Here is a 15,507-nt window from a genome sequence, read left to right as displayed (position 1 = left end):
TTTGGAGCAAAATAAACAAATAAAAATTTATTTTTTGATTTTGCCTCTGTTAGCTTCTTTTCTTTCTTAGTTTTGGAGAAACAGATCAAGAACCTGAAAACAATAGAACCCTGTTTTTGCCTCCAGTCCGGCTTTCTGAACCCACAGAGAGGAACTTTCAGGAGGCTAAGTGGATTCCTAAGGCAAGAAGGACAGGACTGGTGCTGTGTAGTTAATCAGGCTTCTGGGAGAAGTGACCCATTTCCACTAGCTGTAAAGTGGTGCAAAAGACTCAGTCTGACAGTAGGTGATGTCACCTCGTGTGTCAGAACCAAGGGCTAGACCTTGAAGCCTGTCAAGTTGATCTCTGTGTCCTTCGTTGCCATTCTCAACAATGAGAAAGACACAGCCCCTGTCCTCAATGAGGTTATAGCCCCAGGGCTAGCGGTGGTGGTAAACAAAGAGCTGAATAATCAGTTAATATAGCGGTCAGTCTTTCCAGAAGGTAAGCCCAGGGTGAGTGTAAGAGGAGCACTTAGCCATGTCTAACAGTGGTTGGTGTGTTAACCATGTCTTTCTGATATTTTAACATTTGGGTCCTTGCTGACCCAGGAGAGACTGCTTCTCCCAGGCTCAGCCAATTCCTAGAGGTAGTAAGGGGCTTGCCTGCAAGTGTGTCTTTCATATGCAAACTCAGCAGTGCAAAGCCCGCATTCCCCCCCACCTCCTCTCTTGGGTGGTACACTCTGGGCCACCATTCCCCTGTCCTAACCATTCCAGGGCCAGTACCAGGCGACGAGCGACAGACCCTATACCCCAGAGCCTGCTGAAACTATTCGAACTAGCCAATCCCAAGCCTGCTTACCCTGCCTCTCTCATCCCTTCCTGTGGGAACCCCAATAAAGGCTCTTGCTTATATTTTCCCCTTGCTCCCCTCCATCTCCTGACCATGCTGTGTGACCCTGTGTTGCAAAGCGTGCCCTCTTCTTTTGGGAACTTCAAGGACCAAACTATCTTTTCAATGGCAATTGTCTTCTGCTCTCCTGGTCTCGCCATACCCGAATAATCATAAAATGTACTTTTTAAAACATGGGGGTGGGAGAAGATCGGGTCAAGGAAGACTTCTAAAACAGGATGACATTTAAGTAGACTGCTGAAGAAGAAGGAGTAGAAGTTACCATGATGTCAGGTAGTGAGGGCGGAAGAGGGATTCCAGACTGAGGCATCAGCATCTGGAAAAGCAAATTTGGATAACAATTCAAGCAGTTCGTATGCCTGGAGCTAAACTAAATGTGTTGGATGAAGAGAAGAACATGAAGCTGGGGAGGAAATGAGGGCCAGATCATAAAGGACTTACATGTCTTTCTACAGAGTCTGGACTTGATCCTGAGAGGTGCTCCCTGCCTAAGATGTTCTTCCCTTAAGATGATTTGAAGGCTCTTTGGGAACTTCTTACAAAATGGCGCCCTGTGGCTGAGGTGCTTGATTTCCCTGACAAACGGGTCCTGTGGCGATGGGGTTTGTGCCTTTGCCATTGCTCTAGGGACTGTTTCTCCCTTGGCTCTGGGTCTCAGTTCAGGGCCTCCGAGTTGGGCGAGCCACATATTTAAGGCTGCCTAAAGCAAAGTATTATCACCTCAGAGCCACAATTTCTTCATCTTAAAGCCTTTTTAGGTTCAGTTACACTGCGTACGAGATTCCCCAAATAAGTGCAGCAGAAACCTCCCTGACCCTGACTGACAGATACTTGCTCCAGAGCCAAGAAACAGTCTGCAGTTGGCCTCTTGCAACGAGGGAGATGATTTTTACTTATTTCACTCTTCACACAGTGCTGACGGTGTAGGCCTGTCGAAGAGCAAGCTGACGAAAACAAAGTTTGTGTGTTGCCAGCTCGTGTTTGTCGTTATTTCCAGGACAAACACAAACCCTGTCTCTGGGAGCTGCTTCTCCAAGACAAATGAGCTGTTGAAGTGCCATGATTTTGAAATCCTAGCAAGACACGTAAAGGATATTTTACTGATCAACCTCAAGGAATCTGTCGTAAATAAAAAACGGTTCGACATGCTTCAAACGGTGTTGCTTATTTCAGAACTTTGCCTTGGGGACCATTGTGCTGTCTTCTAAGACACAGAGTGTTCTCTGTAGGAAAATGGCTCAGAACTCCAAGCACTTCTTTTTCCAAACTCCTTGCATAACCTATCAAGAGCATCTAGCCTTTTTTGAGTCGCCATATTCTGATGACCTTTTAAAAACCCATTGATAAGGAGGATGGGAGGGGGGACTCATTTGCCGTTCTTCTTTCCTCTTGGCCCCTCCCTCTCTCATTCTCTGCTTGCTTCTCTTTCACCATGTACTGCGTGCCTGATATATACCAACCACCAACAACCTTGGACAAAGTTATACATAGTCTTTGGTTAAATTAATTTTTGTTAAATGACTAAAAAATAGTATTTATTCTGAGTTCCAAACTCTGGTACTTAAAAAAAAACAAGCAAAAATATCAAACAGAAAAGAAGATTATACCACTTTTACTAGACTGTTCTCTGGGTGAGATACTGGTGAGGCTGGGGATGGTGGGGAGGTAAAGTGGGGGGATATATTCAGTCTTAAAGGAATTGAAAATTTTTCTCCTTTAGTATGTATTATTTCTTTTTATGCCTTAACCATGTGCTTTAAATGTTCTTGTTTCCTCCTATAAAGTTCTACAGCCATCCTTTTCATGCTTCCTCAGTGTTCCATAAAGTTCTGCAGCCCTTTTTGAAAATTTAAAATTTTGTGAATAGGCAATAAATTTACATGGTTTAAAATTCAAAGCATTTCAAAAGGGTATACCCAGTGAAAAATTTTCCTCTTCCCCTCTTTCCCTCCCAGTCCCTCAGCTGCCCAGCTCTCTGCCCAGGGGACAACCACTGTCACAGATGACTTAGCTCAGTGTCAAACAACATAGGGTCCAAATGTGAAGCCATAATTGCAACACCCATGTGGAACAATGGCAAGAACAAAGGACCAGGAATTAGGGGCTCCGTCCCAGCCCTATCAGGACAGCGCTAACTTCATCTGTGTTTATTGCTCACTGTTAACGTGGCAGTAATAATGATGTTTCCTTAGTTATGTCCCTCGGAATGAGAATCCATTGAGATGATGTGTACGAAAACATTTTGAAAAATTGTTCCATAAGGGAAAAGAAAACCCAGAGCCTAAAGCTAAACCCTTCAGGCGTGTTTGCCCCGGGAAGGAGGAATCGTCCAGGATATTGCCCAAGAAAACTTTCATTTGATTTCAAAGCTCCCAGTGAAGAGATGTGGAGAGGCTACCGGGCCCAATAGAGAAGGATACAAGGTGGATTTATTTCCTGTCAGTTTCAAATCCTCTCTTGAGTCCTCCCATCACCCAGCAGAAGCCATGGCCTCTCTTAGATACATAACTAGGCAAAGAATGCGACTCCTTTTGTAGCTGCTGATCCGCCACCTTTGGGGTCAGCTGAGGCTTATGTCCTGGGCTGCTTGATTCCTCTCTGGTTCCTAGAGTGGTTTCCAATCAAGGAAAGATACGGTCAAGGCCACTTTGAAAAAAGTGTGAGTTGGGAGAAAATACAGACTGCTGTAGGGCTACCGCTTCAGGATTGATGTCACCACTATCCTCAGGGCAAAGCTTGTCTTTTACTGCAGAGGAAGTTGTACTTGGGGAAGGAATGCAGACTCCGACTTGCAGTTAAATGTGCCTGTGTGAAGGGGAACCGGCCTGATAGCCGGGGCTGGAGCCCTTGTTTATCCAGAGAAGATAGGAAGCAAGGAGCTGAGATAAGGTGGGCTTTCGCTTGCTTGTGCCTGCACCTGGCCCCGGAAAGGCTGTGTCTAGTGCAGATAGGAGCTCTGGGTCTGCCTGCTGGGTCTTGTGCGGGGCCAAATTCAGAACCCTTCAGTAATATGGAAGGGACCAATGTCCTCTGGTCAGTGAACTCTGGTGCAATTTTATCAAAGGAACCCTAAGCTTATGCCCTTTGTAGGCTTCTTTCTTTTCTAAGAGACAATGATTAATTTGCAGAGACTCCATAAATGATAAACTTCTTTTGAGCATTGTTGTTCCTTCACAAAGCAGCCTAAGCAAAGCCCCAGGATGTCTGGGAGAGTGTCCAAGGTGGACAAGCCTTTGCTGCCTCGTCTCTCCCTCTTTCTCCTTCTCCATTCCTCTGTGGCAGGAAGGGAGGATTACTCCACAGGTAACAATCTGATGGTGTCTATGGTCTTCTTGACTTTCTGAGACTGGGAATTGAAGTCTTGTGTCTTAGTTTATCTTTGAATTTACTTACCTTTCATGCATGAGGGAAAAATTGGATACTTTTCAAAGAGGGTGTTTTGGTGACTTATATTAGGGTGTCTGGGGAGACACTGATTCTATTAGCTGCTCTATTAAGGGATCTCTGGAGAAGTGGGAGTACCCCACTGATTGGAAGGGATTGGTTGCTTTTTGGTCAGTGTTGCATACAAATCAGAGCTCTGAACCCTGTAACTCTAGGAGAAATCATAGCGACCCATGAACCAGGCTTAAAATGTGCAGATACCAGGAGCTTTGTAATGGGTTTGGTAATAATTAAAATATTTAAAATGTTTCTGCCCAGGTAGCAATTAGTCTTCAGGAAAAACACACAAAATGTGTCATTTACACCATTGCCTTCAGTCAGTCAAAGCCAGTATGCGAGATGGTTTCAGCTATTTTGACAGCAATGGAACTCAAGGAACCTAGGTCAAGACCTCCTTATTGCCTTTGTTGTCTTCCGAGTCTTTCTACAAGAGCATCTTTGCTAAGGGGCAGGTAAGGATCAAGAGGCTTAGCTGGATAGCTCTGTCTCCCCAGTAGTATTTCAAAAGGTTAGGGCCAAGCAGATGACTGAGCTGGCTGGGTTTTGTTACTGCATCTCACACAGGCCAGGGAGCCTGCTTTGGGTCTTGAGGTTATTCTCTTGTACTCCTCTGGATGTTTCAGCTCCTTGCACCTTTGCTTTCTGTCGGCACCACTGTATCTCCCTGTTGATGGCCAAAGATGGGGCAGATAACAGTTCTACTATAAACTGGATTAGTTACTAGATTTCTAAGTTTCTGTTCCCTTCTAAGATTCTGGACCCAGCAAGATCCCAGAGGTGGTGCAAGCCAAGAGTTTATCTCTCTATTCAGGGTTCTCCTCCTTACTCTCTCAATATATTTTGGACCAGGCATCATGTGGCTAAAATGAGTATCTATGACAGCTCTTATAAACAGAACAAAAATATGAACAGGAGGAAAATCAGTTAGTGGATAGAAGGCAGAGGCTGGGAGTGAGGGATTCAATGAGCTGCAATGTTGATGATAATAATTCCTGGCATATACTAAATATTTAATAGGCTGACATTGTGATAAGTGCTTTTTATGTAATATTTAATCTTCATAACCATTCTATGCCCTAGGAATTATATCCATTTTACAGATAAGGAAACTGAAATTCATAGATATTAAGCAAAGTGAGTGGTTTAATGGTGAGTAATGTTAGAGATGGGATTTGAACCTACATCTGACCCAATGAGATCTGTCCTTCTTATCATTATGCTCTACTACCAATAGCTGTCAGCTCTTGCCTCCTATAGACTGCAGGTTTCTCCAGGATAAGGCCTTTGGCCCGTTCCTCTTGGTGTTCCCAACGATAGTGTCTGGTATAGAATTAAATCCTCCTCTCACAAAACTATGGGGCCTCCATTGACATGGAACTGCACATTGTCATGTCTAAAGACAGCTCTGAGAAAATATTCAGAAAATTTATCTGGCGGAAAGGAAGGAAAAATAATCGTGGTCCATGGAAATGTGGGCAAGAACTGTTTCTGCTGACCATGATGTTTTCAGGAGCCCTCCACTCACCAGCATTCCAGTGAAAAGGAACAGACAAAGATCATCAGGAACCGGAGAAAGATTATATAGACTGGATGGATTTATTTCAAGTGCATTTTAACTTTTACTCTTCATGAACAGGTTCTGTTTTTTTCCTCCTGTCTTCATGCCATTGACCCAACCTAGACCTGGTGGAAGGATTTTTATGACACTTCTTAAATTCAGAACCTTAGGTCAAGAAATCAAATTTAGAAATTGAGGAATTGTTTTCTCCTAAAGGTTAGCTGCTCTGTTACCTACAGGCTCTAAAAATAATGCTTCACCTCAGAACCTGACATCTGCTGCTGTTTCTTTTTCACTTTTATCTTATCACTGGCTCTCCAGCTCAAGCTGTCCACCAAGGGAAGTGAAATGCCAGAGAGGGTGTGTGAGGTGCCCCCACCTCTCCTTCAGGCAAGCAAGGCCAAGTGCTTTCCAAGAACGCTGTTGACTCTGCGTCTCTACAGAGAGAATAGGCCATTCAGGCGCTGCTCTGTCACTCAGTGCGTCTGTGACAAGGTGCAGATAAAGAACCTCACAGCACCCAGAGAGTCTGGGTTGGCCCTGCTCACAGGATGTGGCCAGTCACTGCTGGAGGTGAAGACAAGGCCTGGGCTCTATCCAGCAGGCACATAATAGATTCGCTTCAAAGTTTCCCTTTTTTCTTTTGATTGAGAAATGAATTCCCCGACTCTGATGACAGACAATGCCACATTTTAAGGGCTGGGGGTAAGTCACTATATTAGATTTCAGAGTCGGGCCGCGTTTTGAACAGGCAATATAGACTGCTTGTTGTGTCCTTTCAGATCAGAGGACAAATGCTTTGTTTGTGTAGTTTCGGTGCTCAGGGAAATGGGATCACTTGGTTTCTTAGTCTTTTTGGGCTCCTATAACACAATACCACAGACTGGCTGGCTTATAAACAACAGAATTGTATCTTTCATGGTTCTGGAGGCTGGGCAGTCCAAGATCAAGGCCTTGGCACATTCCTGTCTGGTGAGAGACCACTTCCCGGTTCATAGACGGTTGGTTGTCTTCTCGCTGTGTCCTCACGCGGTGGAAGGGGTGAGGAAACTCTCTGGGGTCTCTTTTATAAGATCACTAATCTCATTCACAAGGCTCCACCCTCACGACCTAAGTACCTCCCAAAGGCCCCCCCCACCCCATACCATCACACTGGGGGATTAGGATTCCAACATATGAGTTTTAAGGGGACACAAACATTCTGTCCATTGTACCGGTATAAATGAAATCCACAGGAGTCATTTGAGCAGGCAGTCTCAATCTCCTTCCCCACCAATCTTCCTAAGCGTTACCAAAAGGTAAGTGACCTCTTGACACTGGAAGTGTTGGTGAGAAGTGCAGTGACTGAATGAGGAACTGCATGATGTGAGAGGAGAATCACTGGCCATGGCTGAGCCGCAAGGCAGGGGCAGACTCAGTCCTCTGGTCTCTGTCAGCATTCCACCCGAGCTCGTCAGAAATGCTGGATCTCAGGCCCCACGCCAGACCTGCCAAATCAGAATCTGCATCTTCACAAGATCCCCAAGTGATTTATATGGACGTTAAAATTTGATCAGCACTGCTCCAAACTCAAAACAAGTTTCCATTAATACCACGTATGTTACAACTATTGTCTGCTAGCAGAGAAGAAAGATGACTGAACTCATTAACATAGTTCTTAAACTTTTGTCATCAAGGTTAATCATTTGTTTATTTAAACTAAAACGGCCTGCTTGTTCTGAAACCATTTATTGTGCATCAGTAAATCACAGGCTTCCTTTTTTTCTACATGCTTCACAGTTCTCAGAATGGACAAAGGATCAGTCCATTCTTTTAGCCACTGATACCTGTAGCCCGTTCAGTCTGCCATTTGAATATGTTGGTGTCCTTCTTTGCCCCCAATGACCAGTGTGTAGCCACAACACCGTTAGAAGCTAGTGGCTGTTGTGGATAGCTGTTGGTTTTTCCTGCCCAGACACCTATTTCCCCTTCATTTTGTAATAGCTCCTTCCTTGTCAGAGACCTGCAGGTTGATGGCGCAGTCAGTCAAGGTCCTCTCCCCTCCAATGGCCTGGGGTTGGCACGTGACCAAAGTGGGGCCAACCGGATGCTCTCTAATTGTGGGACTGAAGCTCATTCATTTTATCCTGATAGCTGAAAGGACCATTGCTGCCTAGATCCCAGAGCTTCTGGATGGCTGTCCTGCCCCACGCCTGGCTGGTCAGCTCTTTCTTCTGTTGCTAGTCCACATTCTTACAATACAGTCCATCTTTATTTGTCTAAGGGAGCCAGAGTCCCTTTCTGTTGATTCAAACCAAAGAACCCCAGCTGAGCAAAGGAATCTAAAGATGGTTCATGTTGTGGAAAACCAATCTTGTTCTTTATACATATATATGTGTGTGTGTGTATATATATAGATATATTTTTTTTTGCTGAGGAAGATTCACCCTGAGCTAACATCTGTTGCCAATCTTCCTCTTTTTGCTTGAGGAAGACTGGCCCTGAGCTAATATCTGTGCCAGTCTTCCTCTATTTTGTATGTGGGTCACCCCCTCAGCATGGCTGCACCTGGGAACCGAACCTGGGCTGCCAAAGTGGAGCACGCTGAACTTAGCCACTAGGCCATGGGGCTGGCCCTCTAAGTTCATTCTTAATGAGGAGGGAAGGTACTTATGAAACACCACAACTTTCCATTTTGTTTTATTGGCTGGATGGTGTTCCACAGCCAGATATGAAAGATTTTAAGGGAGCTCAATGTTATTTATAATTTTTCTCCCTTACCTGGCTGTGGCTTATTATATACGTGTATATCTGTGAAAAGGCTAATTTTGATTAATAATCACCAGGATGCAGGTAGTTGATACTTTTGTGGCAACTTCAACCTTCACCTCAGTGTATTCTTAGTTTTTAAATTTGTGACTTTGGTGTTCAGGTGCTCTTGGTACATCCCAAGTGAGTTAAAAAATAAGCCCCAGGACAAGGAAGAACACGTGTATAACTTATCAATCTATCGTAAGGGAAACAATAATGTCAGTACAGGCCAATCCACTTAATGACCATCCAAGGATGTTACTGGGTTGACAGATTTTAGTTTTATCTGTTTGTTCATTGACCTACAAAAAAATTCACACACCTTTCTCACAAATATATTTCTTTGTTTTCTTAGTGAACACAAAGGACTGAAGGTGATACAGATTAATCAAATAAATAAATAATACTGCCTTATAAAAAAATCAGTTGAATCAAGCCTGGAAGATAACTAACACATAGGTCCTATTTTTAAAATTTTTAAATTTTGGAAAAAAATGGAAATGGATCCTGGTAAAACATTGGTTGATTTAATGTCCTAAATAAATAGTCAATGCTCTTTAGCCATTAAAAAATATTGTAGATTAATATTTATAGGACATATGTTTAGAATAGATAAATGAAAAAGGCATATGTACCATGTGATTGCATTTTGTAATTTGTTATTTATAATAATGTTACATATACATGGAAGTATTCCAGTGTCTTACAGCGATTATCTCTGGTAGTTTATTTTATTTTATTGATTTGTTTTATTTTCATTCCAACTATGTGTATTTTCTGATTTTTATAGAAAACATGTTTTGCTTTTATAACATGAAAAAAGGAAAAGGGTATTTTTAGTTAAAAATAAATTAGAGACTCTAGACTTTGTGTGTAAATTAATATGGGAAGATATGTCAAAGTTTAGACATCTAGACTAAACCTTGTGATACCATGTAGAAATTGTAGAGAAATACTGAATTTTCCTGAGAATTTGGGAGGAGTCTTATTAGCTTTTATTTTTGATTAACCAAGTTCAACGGAGCTTAAATTAAGAAAATATTTTTGTCACAGTTCTGTTTGATTTTGTAAAAATGTCCTGCAGTTGGGAATTAAAAAAAAAAGAATAAATTAAACTTGTTTTATAATAGACATTTCTGTTTTCTAGACCACAGCTTCTCAAATTTTAATGTGCAAACAAATCCCCTGGGGACCTTGTGAAAATGCTGATGGATGTGGATGTGTATTTCTATCAAGCTTCCAGCTGGAGCTGGATGCTGCTGGTCCATGGACCAAGCTTTGAGTGGCAAAGCTCCCTAGAGAGAAGTTGTCATTCTTAATGACATTGGAAATCACTCTGAGGCAAAGAAAAATAAGCAATCAGTGAGCAAAAGCTTTTACAGCCCAAGGCAGAAAGCTGAGAGGTTTTGAGCCTTCTGGATCTGGGACTTGAATGTTCCATCAGAGTGGAATTGAGGTCAGAGATCTAGGAGTAGGAGTGAGGGATGTGATGTTGGATCAGAACATGTGGAGGTGAGCCTAGGAAGGACCCAGGGAGAAGGGAGACCATCCCAGTGACGTGGCTGTTTCTTACGATATTATTTGATATGATATTCCTGAAAACGGCGCTGCTGGTCTCCTTCACCCAGTGGATTAGAAAGAGATAGATGTTGGCAACCTCTGGAGAGGATATTTTGGGAGAAGTGACGGCTTGTGAACATGAGGGGAGTGGAGAGAGAAGGTGGTGGTGCGGTCTGAATGTTGGTGCTGACTCCTGAGCAAACGTGGGCCTGTGGTGGAGGGAGAAATGGACCATACACCAATGTGGGAGCTTTGACCTCCGGTGTGTCTGAGCGCAACCCAGGGCGTCTCTGAAAATCTGTCTCTGTGCCAACTGACACCCCGGATTAAACCGGAAATCTGTGGACCCCTTTTAAGAACATGTAAACAGTTCCAGAAGAATTAGTACTTTCTCTTCTCAAAATGGGAGTTAGAATACCTTTAATACACTGCTGCCAGAATAGCCCAAAGCCTTGGGGTCCTGGACTGAGGTTGTGTAGGGGAAATCGAGGCAGGAACCATTAGGTCGCATTTCCTGATTGACCTGCCTTCTGAAGCTGGAAAGGCTGTCTCATAAGAAAAAATTAATTTGCCTCCGAGATACAACAAAAGTCACAATTAAAGATTAGAGACAATCTTTCAAAACTGTGTATTTAATAAACTGTGACAATTTCTGAAAAGATAATAATACTCAATAAACCATAAAATGCAAATTCTATTTTGAGAGCAAACACAAGGTCAGAAACATGGTTTCTCTGGGCCAAAAAATCACTTGAGTTAGAAGGCCCAGTGGTTTATGTTCCAGCTCTTAATCGTTTGTTTAATGGCCTTGTTTTATGTTGGTTTAGTACCTTTGGTGCAGAGTGGAGATAGTTAAAGAGGATCATTAGCTGCAATTACTTGATAGTAGAACAGAACCTACGTTTACTTTAGAAGTGAAGGCTGATCCCCAGGCCAGGTGGGGCCTCTACTTTGAGTCTGGGAGCATCCAGAGTCATGCTGAGACCCTCATCAGCAGAGATGTGCCGTCCCCACTCACACTAGAGGACGAAGATGAAGCAGGAGAAAGCAAGAGGGAAGAAAGGATAGTTCTCAAGGCTAGAAACCACTGACAATATTTCACTTACAAAAATATGAATAATTTGCCTATGAAAAGAGCTCTAAAGAACTAATAACCGAATCTGAAGCTTCTTTTTTAAATTATTAAATAAATAGCTCGACAAGACCACCTACTATAAAGGGAATCTGTTAGCTAGACTAGTGTAAAGGAGAGAAGATAATTGGTCAAGTCATCTTGTTCTATCACGGTGTCCGCTGAGCCTGGGCCTGGAGAAGCTACACAGCTCCTGGGAGATGGAGGGAGGGCGGGAGCAGAGCTGAGAGGGGCCCATGCGGAGCCCTGCCATGAGGCGGCGTAAAGGATGTCCCCTTTGTGCTTCATCCACTGTTAGTGACATTTTCCTGGTACATTTGAAGATTCCAGATGTGAACACCAATAACTTACCCTTTAATTCTGGGAAACTGCTGGCTAAATTGTGGTTAGGCCAGCTTGGTTCAATTTCTGACACCTCCAGTCACTAATTACAACAGCTTGAGTAAATTACTTAGTTCTGTCTGTGCCTTGGTGTTCTTAACTGTGAAATGGGAATAATAAATGTGCCTATCTCATAGGGTTTTTGTGAGGATTATAAAATTAACACATGTAATGTGCTTAGAACAGTGCCTGACTCACAGTAAGTACTCAATAGATAAGACTTTTAATCAAAATTATATTATTATTATTCTTTAGCTGTGCAGTCATGGGCGAATTGCACTGTTTCTCTGAAATTTTCCGTATAAGTACAATGGGGATAATAGCGTCTATTTTATGTGCTTATCCTGCGTATAAAAGGATAGGTGCTGAGACAGATGCTCGGACTAGACAGGTGGAGCTCGGATGCTGTTAGGCAGAGTTAGGGAGATCCCAGGTGTGGGCACAGTCATTCACATTGGGGCAGAGACTCCTTAGGGAAGTGAACTGAGATTTAGACCGCTTGCCTGTTTGATGGCTACAGGGAGCCATGATCAAGGCCAGATTGTGAAAGCAGGTGAGCAAGGAAATCCTCTGGAAGAAACACATTTGCAGGCCAGGACTGTGGCTGGCCTCTGCCCCAGGGCCAGGGTGAGGCAGGGATGCTCTGGGACCAGAACTCATTCTCCTGGCCTCGCTGTGAGGGAATCACAGGTCCAGGCGGTTTTTGTGTGACCCTTTGTGGATTGAGTACAATCCTCAGTCAGAATACTCCATTCTCTTGCCTAGAGACACTGGACACCCTAGGTGAATTGTTAGACCTACCCTGAGGGCAGGGCGGAGAGCAAGCCACATGGGACTGCAGGGCTGGGTGAAGCGCCCTTCACCCAGACAGCCAGGACATTGCTCCACCATCCACGGTGAAAAGACGGTGCATTGCACAATGGCTGGAATGTTGGGGGGCCTGAGCAACTCTTTTCACAATTTAGTTTTGAAAATAAAAAAAAAATTACTGTTTTGTAAAATATATCATATACATAAAATGTAAGTATATTGCTCAATAAATTATCACAAAGTACATACTTATGTAACCATCACTTTAAATCAAGAAATAGAATATTGCCCAAACAGAGAGCCGTCCATCTGCTGCTTCCCCAACACAATCGCCTCGGTACCCGCTAAGTGTAACAATAGCCTGGCTTTCAGGTAATCACTGCATGGCTTACCTTATGGTTTACCACCTGCGAGCATCTTTACACATCATAGTGTAGTAGCTTCTTTTGCTCAATAGTTTGGTAAGATTCATCTATATTGTTGCATCTAGGTGAGGTTTGTTCATGTTCTTTGCTGCGTGATTATGCATGGTTTACAGTATTGATCAGTTCTAGTGATGATGGACATTTGGGTTATTTACAGTTTTGGTGTTCATGAATAATGCTGCTGTGAACATTTTTTCATATGTCTCCTGGTGAGACGTGTATACCTGCATTTGATTGGATTTATACCTTGGAGTTGACTTGCTAGATCATAAGACATGCATATTTTCAACTTTAACAGATAATGCTAGATTATTTTCCAGAGCGGTTGTACCAATTTACATTCCCATCAGGAGTGATTAAGAATTTTAATTGCTCCACATTATCACCCATACAGTCAGTCTTTTAAATTTTAGTCATTTTGGTAGATGTGTATTAATTTTCTTGTGTTTTAAAAAAAAATTTAGTAAGTTTTATTGATGTATAATTCACATACCATATACTTCCCTCATTTAGAAGGTACAATTCAATGGTTTTTAGTATATTCACAGAATTGTATAACCATACTTATTGTTTGCAATTTTTATTTTTCTGATTCCTAATAGATGAGCACCTCTTCACATGTTGGTAAATCATTTGGATTTTATCTTTGGTGACGTGTCAATTTTTAAGTCTCTGCCTCATTTTTTCTTTTTTTTCACATGGAAGATTAGCCCTAAGCTAACATCTGTTGCCAATCTTCCTCCTTTTTCTTCTTCCTTACCCCCTCCAAAGCCCCAGCACATAGTTGTGTATAGTTGTAAGTTCTTCTGGTTCTTCTATGTGAGCTGCCACCACAGCGTGGCTACTGACAGACGAGTGGTGTGGTTCCACACCTGGGAACCAAACCCAGCCCGTGGAGGCAGAGCGTGCCAAACTTGAACCACTAGGCCATCAGGGCTGGCTCTCTGCCTCATTTTTTTTTTTGGGTTGTCCATCTTTTTTTTATCGTTTCATTAGAGTTCTTAACAATATTCTGCATATGAGCCTTTCTTAAATTTGTGGCTTTTTACTTGTTTAATATTACTATCTGATGAACAGAAGTTTTCATTTTTGTTGTAAATTAAACAATTGTTTTCTTTATGGTGAGAACTTTATGTGTCCTGTTTAAGAAATACTGTATATTCCTGACTCATGTCGTGTAGTTAGTCTCCTATATTATCTTCTAGAAATTCTGTTATTTTGCTTTTCACATTTGGATCTATGATCCACTTGGAAGTGATTTTTAGTGTATGGTGTGAGTTAGGGAGGTCAAATTTTATTTTTATTCCATTAGGATATCCACTTTCCCTACCATTATTTATTCAAAACCTCTTCCATTCCCTACTGCTCTGCAGTGCCACCTTTGGCATAAATCAAGTATTTGTTAATGCATGGGTCTGTTTTAGGGCTTTCTTTTCTATTCCATTGATATAATTGTATATTAATTGTATATAGTTGGGCCAATAACACACTGTCTTAATCGCTATAACTTTAGAATGTGATTCGATAATTAATATCTGGAAAAGAAAGTCATCCTATCTTTTCTTCTCTTTGTTTTCTTTCTTTTTTTTTATTCAAAAGCATCTTGACTATTTTTTTTAATATATGTAAACATTTATTTATTTATTTATTTTAATATTTATTTACTTATTTAGTGTGTGTGTGTGCGCGTGAGGAAGATCAGCCCTGAGCTAACATCCATGCCGATCATCCTCTTTTTGCTGAGGAAAGACTGGCCCTGAGCTAACATCCCTGCTGATCTTCCTCCACTTTATATGGGACACCGCCACAGCATGGCCTGACAAGCGGTGTGTCGGTGTGCGCCCGGGATCTGAACCCGGGCCGCCAGCATCAGAGCGCGCGCACTTAATCGCTACGCCACGGGGCCAGCCCCTAAACATTTATTTTTATTTTTTGTGAGGAAGATCAGCCCTGAGCTAACATCCATGCTAATCCTCCTCTTTTTGCTGAGGAAGACCGGCTCTGAGCTAACATCTATTGGCAATCCTCCTCCTTTGTTTTTTTTTCCCCCCAAAGCCCCATAGATAGTTGTATGCCATAGTTGCACATCCTTCTAGTTGCCGTATGTGGGAAGCGGCCTCAGCACGGTGGGAGAAGCAGTGCGTCAGTGCGCACCCGGGATCCGAACCCGGGCCGCCAGTAGCGGAGCGCGAGCACTTAACCGCTAAGCAACAGGGCCGGCCCTGAAAGCATTCTTGACTATTTTTAACTCTTTGCATTTCCCTATAAACTTTAAATCACCTTGCCAAGTCCCACAAAAAGTCTGTTAGAATTTTGACTGGAAGACTTTCTTAATTCTCTCTTTTTTTTCCCCATTTCTACTAAGTGAATCTCGGAAGAATTATTTCTTCTCACTTTGTGAATGACAATATTGCAGGTCTACTCAGTGCAGGTGCACTACAGCTGTGATGGCCATGACAGCAGGAACCAACCTCCGGACCAGCAGTTGTAGAGTTGTCCAGGCTTGAGGACT

Source organism: Diceros bicornis, chromosome 23 (assembly GCF_020826845.1).
Source record: "Diceros bicornis minor isolate mBicDic1 chromosome 23, mDicBic1.mat.cur, whole genome shotgun sequence".
NCBI lineage: Eukaryota > Metazoa > Chordata > Mammalia > Perissodactyla > Rhinocerotidae > Diceros > Diceros bicornis.
This window is presented reverse-complemented; position numbering follows the sequence as displayed.